Source organism: Crotalus tigris, unplaced genomic scaffold (assembly GCF_016545835.1).
Source record: "Crotalus tigris isolate CLP2741 ecotype Arizona unplaced genomic scaffold, ASM1654583v1 scf7180000018427.649456, whole genome shotgun sequence".
NCBI lineage: Eukaryota > Metazoa > Chordata > Lepidosauria > Squamata > Viperidae > Crotalus > Crotalus tigris.
In genome coordinates this window covers 479215-485546 of record NW_024096996.1, presented here as the reverse complement: position 1 = coordinate 485546, position 6332 = coordinate 479215, and positions in this window count along the sequence as shown.

Here is a 6332-nt window from a genome sequence, read left to right as displayed (position 1 = left end):
ATCTAAATAATAAGACATTCTCCAGTTAAAATGGTAAAATGAAATTGGGAAATTAAAGTTGTAGTTGAGTTTAGTTGAGCACATGCGTTACATTCAAAAATCCCTGGCTTCCGGTTCCAGTTCGCGGCGTCACTAGTCGTACGAGAAGACTCCTCTCCTCGTCCACTAGGTTTCCCTTCGTCGGTGGACCCTTATATGGGTCCGACGTTGCCCTGGAGGGTGTGACTTCTGTCGAGGTGGCTGCAGTCCGGCTGTGGAGGAGCGGTGGCTCCTCCAGCTGTCCGGACGAATCTCTGAGGGCCGACGGAGAAGAAGATCAGCCATGAAAATGGCCAATCGCCCTGCCGCTTCCGACCATAAGTCAGAAAACATCTAAGCTTTTAGTGCCCCCGTGGTGAATCTGGGTGAGAATTTTTTCTTATTTTTCTCTCTATTCCATTTTGTTTGTTTGTTTGTTTGTGTGCCTGTAAAGAGCTTTTGAAATTATTTCTCTGGCCTGGAAAGGTGGCTTCTGCTTTTTGGGGGGAAGAAAAGCATTTTACAAACACTGAAAGGCTATAAATTGGACATGAAAAAGAAAAAAAAGAAGGAAAAGGTTTCCTCTCTCTTTTATTTTTAAGAAATTTACTATTTCTACTTTTTATATATATACATATTATATCTTAAAAGACAGAAAAAAAGAATTAATTTTTAGAAAAGACTTTCCTAACTTACTGAGGACATCTAGTGGTAAAAATTTAATATTGTAACTTTGCTTACTTTTTTATGAACTTCAAACATTAAAGATAAGCTGTGCACCTGTGAAGCTTGTTTACATTAAACAAAGCCTCTACAAAAAAGAAAAAGAGATTTCCTTTTAAGAGTATTAAAATGGAGAAACCTCAGATACAACTGAATTGTGCACTTATACTGGAAAAGATTTATGAGGCCACTGCAGAAATTTGTGCTACATTTAAAAACTGTACTTTAGAATTAAGATTCAGAGACTCTACTACATTTGCTCAAACTGATGTCCAGGTTACAACTGATAATGTCATAAATCAAAATGTACCAGAAAAGGAATCTACAGAGATAGAAGTGGAATTTATTTCATCTGACAATCCCCTCTTCAGCAACTTAGAGAACCAGAAGAAGCGAAGACTAAGACTTCAAAATACAAAGCAACTATATCGCAAAGAGAACAGAAAAAGACGTTTACTGCAGAGGAAGAGATTTATACTTTCTCAAAGACTACTACAAGTAACAAGAACTGATCTATTGGTTGAAAGAGAAAAAAGACGTTTACTGCAGAGAAAGGGGCGTACATTTGCTCAAAGATTATTACAAGCATTGAGAATGGATTTATTGGTTGAAAGGGAAGCGTTTTTATGGAAACCTGTGTGGCATAGAAAGAAACCCAGAATTAGACTGAAAAACAAATTTAAAAATCTTTAATGGAGTAAAAGGCAATGTTGACTTCATGGATTGTTTTAAGGATAATGATCTAGAACGGAAAAATGAAATTATATACATGCGTGTTTAAATTAGTAAAAACTGTTTAATGGATTAAAAGGCAATGTTGGTTCTATGGATTGTTTTAAGGATAAGATTTAGATTTAGAAGTAAGAAATCTACAATTATATTTAATTAGTTTGATTTAATTAATTTAGTTTGATGACTTTTTTATTTTATGGAAATTCGTTTTATATGGAAATATGCAAGTTAAATGTGGAGTGAAAAAAGAAACTTGGCTTTATAGAGACTAAGAATGCATTCCTTGGAATAATAGATTGATTTAGACTGGAATTTTGAAATGCTTAATTAATTAGGAGATTTTTGTGTATAATAATACGTTTTGATATGGTATGATAATTAATCGGATGGAATTTGGCTTCTTTAATGAATGGAAATGAACTAAGTCAAAGACTACTATAAGTAACAAAAATGGACTTATTGGTTGAAAGGTTAAGGATACTGATTTAGATTTAGAAGTAAGAAAACTATAACTATATACATGTGTAATGTTTAACTACTTAAGAAATGTTTGTGTATAATAATATGATTTGATAAGATATGATAATATTGTTTTTTTTAAACTAAACTAATTATTGGAAGAAGAAATAAATAAGATTGGTGATAAAAAAGGGATGAGAGGGATTAAGAACTTGAATATATTTGCAAGAGGTATTTGAAGTGATAATATGTTGATGTAAAATACTATCTGATTATGGTAACTGAAATTGATTTAAAGTTTTAATAAACAGGTTTAATAGTAATAGAAATTTAGGATAGAAATGAAATATATTAAATCTACTATGTTACTTGAGGGAAATAGAGAGATGATAGCGAATGTATTAAGTTGAGCTGTTATTGTGTGATTAAACACTTTTTGTTAAAACTATAAAACCAATAAAATATATTTTTTTAAAAAAATCCCTAATCTAATTCTTGTCTGGGCCAGAAAAATCTGGAATAAACTGGAAGATACCAGAAGCTAGAGCAACCTTTTAAAGCTAAGAGTGACATTCTTTATTTCTGCCTTTTCACTGGGCTTCTGGTGGTGTTTGTCAAAAGTTTATGTTGAGCTTAGTACAAGGCAACAGACACCGATTTTGCTTTCTATTCTGCTTTTCAGAAATCCTGACTACCAACTATTGTGGTCATGGCCACAGGTTGAAGGCTTGTTGAAGACAATATTGAGTAAGACAGATCAATGTCCCAACCAATATGGCATAAGGAAGTTTTACATTCTTAAAAATAGCAGGAAAGTTAGAAACTGGTTTAAAAAGATCCAGTTTGATCTAGTATGAAGGCGCTGGCCTAGAAAGCAGGAGATGTGAGTTCTAGTCCCACCTGGATAACTTTCCTCCATTCACTCTCTCTCAGCCCTACTCACCTCACAGAGCTGTTGTGGGGAAAATAGGAAGATTAAGGAGTGTTACATATGTTTGCCTCCTCCGCTACTTAAAAAGTAATAAAGGCAGGATAATAATCAAATAAATAAATAAATAAATAAATAAATAAATAAATAAATAAATGAATGAATGAATGAATGAATGAATGAATAAATAAATAAATAAATAAATAAATAAATAAATAACGCAAGTGAGGAAGGGAGAAGAAAATATCCATGAGAAAACCATCTAAAATATTTACTGTATGCTTTAAAAAAAAACCTTCACAGGCTTATCTGTACTATCAAACTGAACTGTCATGAACACAGGACACAAATATTTCTCAAAAGACAGGAACAGACATTGTCGGCTTCTAGTCACCTCCAGCTCATAAATGCAATTTTGGCTTGTGTTATTCTTGATATATCTGTTGAAAGCAGGATTTTCTTGCTTGTGCTGGCTCAAGCATTGCTCTGTTGCTTGTCTGCTTCAGAAGCTTTTTTTTTAAAAAAAAAAATACTATTTGTCTTTTTTTGAGATACTTATTTTTCCCCGTTTTTTTAATTCCTCCATAGCTATATTGGTGTACTGTTTCATCAATCAAATGGCGCATTGGTTCAGGGGAAAGAAAAGCCTGTGGGAAAAGTAGGTAGTTTAGGGAAAGAAAAATAGTTTTTTTTGTTTTTTGTTTTAAAAATGTTTCTGTTGGATTGCAAGGGAATTTTTATTTTAAAACTGTTGCTATATCTGCACCATTTTGTTCCTGAATCTAAGCATTTATGAATTTAATTTAATTGTATGTGTGCATATGGGCAGATAGCAAGGATATATTCTTGGTCATAACATACTTTTTCGGCCCTCCTCAAACACAAGATAATTCACTAGAATGTATAATTTTCCACAGTTCATACTAGACTTATATTTCTGGTATAAAGCACCTGATATTATGAGGTGAAATGCTGTTATTGCAAAATTGTAAAAATTATAATTCAGGCAGATGCACTTTTCATCAGTGAAAGAAACCCTTGTCATTTGCAAACCAAATATGGCAACTCTCACTATTTTACTTCATATTTAAATTCAGCATTTTAAAGGAAGTTAACATTGTTTTTCTGAAGGAGGAGAAGGAGGAGGAGGAGGAGGAAGAAGAAGAAGAAGAAGAAGAAGAAGAAGAAGAAGAAGAAGAAGAAGAAGAAGGAGAAGGAGAAGGAGAAGGAGAAGGAGAAGGAGAAGGAGAAGGAGAAGGAGAAGGAGAAGGAGAAGGAGAAGGAGAAGGAGAAGGAGAAGGAGAAGGAGAAGCTCCCGTTCTGCTGAATTTCAGAAAGCCTTACATGTCTTATAGCAAAACTTTCATAGTATATTTATCTACAGATGAACTACAGTTAATAAGTTAGGCAGAGCTTTGTCTTCCGAGCTTGCTGTTTGACTCCCAGAGGTTTCATTACCAAACTAGGTAACATCTTCAGCGGGGGTTTCGGGTGAAGTGTCTTGTTCATTTATGCAGGTCCTGGGTGGTTGGTTGACCTGGTGACTGGTTGAGTCACAGAACTGGTTGAATCCACCCAGGAGCTACATTAATGAACAAAACACTTCACCCAACCCTCCGCTGAAGATGTTATTGTGAGATATAACATAATAAGTTGTAATTTTCCATAATGTAGACTAGCGTATAGCTTATGAATGACATATTATCCAATTTATATAAGGTTTATTTTTTATTCAAACTATCTAGGGTTAGTATTTTAAAGAATATCCACTTTATTATATATACAGAGCAAAACCATGTTTAACTGATGCATGAACTCTGCTAAAGCTATGACATACGTAGCTTCTGGCTGGAAGCATGTACAAGTTACAATAGTGTACAGATAAACAAGGGAACCGATAAGGAAATATCAGAGACGTGAGCAGTGAAGGGGCTGGGTGCTTAGCAAGTTTGGGTGATGAGAAGGGCTTAACTAACTTTAAGCATTTAGGTATGTTGACACATTATAGGCGGACTGTTAGCATGTGACTGAAGCAGGCCTATCAACTGGACCTGAGGTGATGGACCAGCGGCCGAGGATAGAACTGTATTTAAACTGCTAAGATCTGAAAAGTAGGTGTGGCCTCTTGCTTGCACATAGAGAGATTCACCAGCCTTTGCAAACACTTTGTAAATAAAAACTTTGTTATTTCCAACAATTTAATGTGAGTTTTATTTCTCACATTCTCTAGTTTGATAACAAAATGTCTAGAAGCAGCAAGCTCGGAGGCAAGCTTTTGCCTAAATCTACAACCTGGGCTACAAATATTCTCTACAATTTCTATAGTTAAGAGTTTTTGAGTTGGATTTGATGCCTATTGAATCTATAGGCGAACACTTGTCATCTTGATCAATTAGTACTCAATCTGTTTTAGTACTAATGCAAAGCTTTTCATTAAAAGGGCATTTTTGTAATCTCTTTGATCCACTTTATTTTTGTCTTCTACTACCACTCCCCTTAAACTTGTCTAACATAATTACTTTATTTCCTGTTTGTCATCCAATTTCATCTTGTGGCCATAATTTTTTGTTTTATTTTGCTTAATGACCATTGTCTTAAACCATTACGGCCTCCGTTTTTCTTGGAATTGCCCTTCTTGTTCATGATCTTATCTAAGATAAATGAACTGAAACAATTTTGCCTACCCCAGATTCTTGGGAAGGACTTCAATAGTCAAATAAAAATGCCAAATCCATTCTAAAAATTTAGCTGACTATGCAACCAACATGAACAAATATCATAGAATCATAGGACTGGGAGGGACCTTGGAAGTCTTCTAGTCCAACAAATGATTGTCCAATCTTTTCTTTAAAATCTTCAGTGATGGAACACCCACAACTTTGGGAACAAACTGTTCCAATGATTAATCATTCTCATTGTCAAGAAATTCCTCCTTACTTTCAGGTTGGATCTCCCCCACCCCAGATGAGTTTTTACCCATTGCTTCTTCTCAGATGTTATGGAGAATAAATCACCTAATAATATAATATGCATTGGCAAAGTTTAAACTACATCTACCAGCCTCCTTTGCAATGTGACGATCCACTGTTTCAAATACTGTGTCAAGGATGAAACTTTGGCAGCTACTTGCCTCTGCATTTCAATTTGCCATTAGATTAAGGGGGGAAGGTGGTACTTTCAAGCGGGTTAGATGGAGAAACGAAACTTCTATGATTCAGCTGAAAACTGTGAGAGCCTGAAACCTTTTCAAGGACACCAGAACAGGTGTAGATTTGAAGCAGATGGTTCCATAACAAACTGAAATTGTTTACATGAATTATGTAAGACGCTGGGGGTTTGGCTGGGAAAATTATTGTTTAAGTCTATGAATTGGTGTTGGAACCTCAGAGTTAGTTTTGCTTTGACAGTACCATGCAGTGTATCCAATAAATGGTAAGATTTTTGCAGATGGAATGAACCTTTAGTTATATTT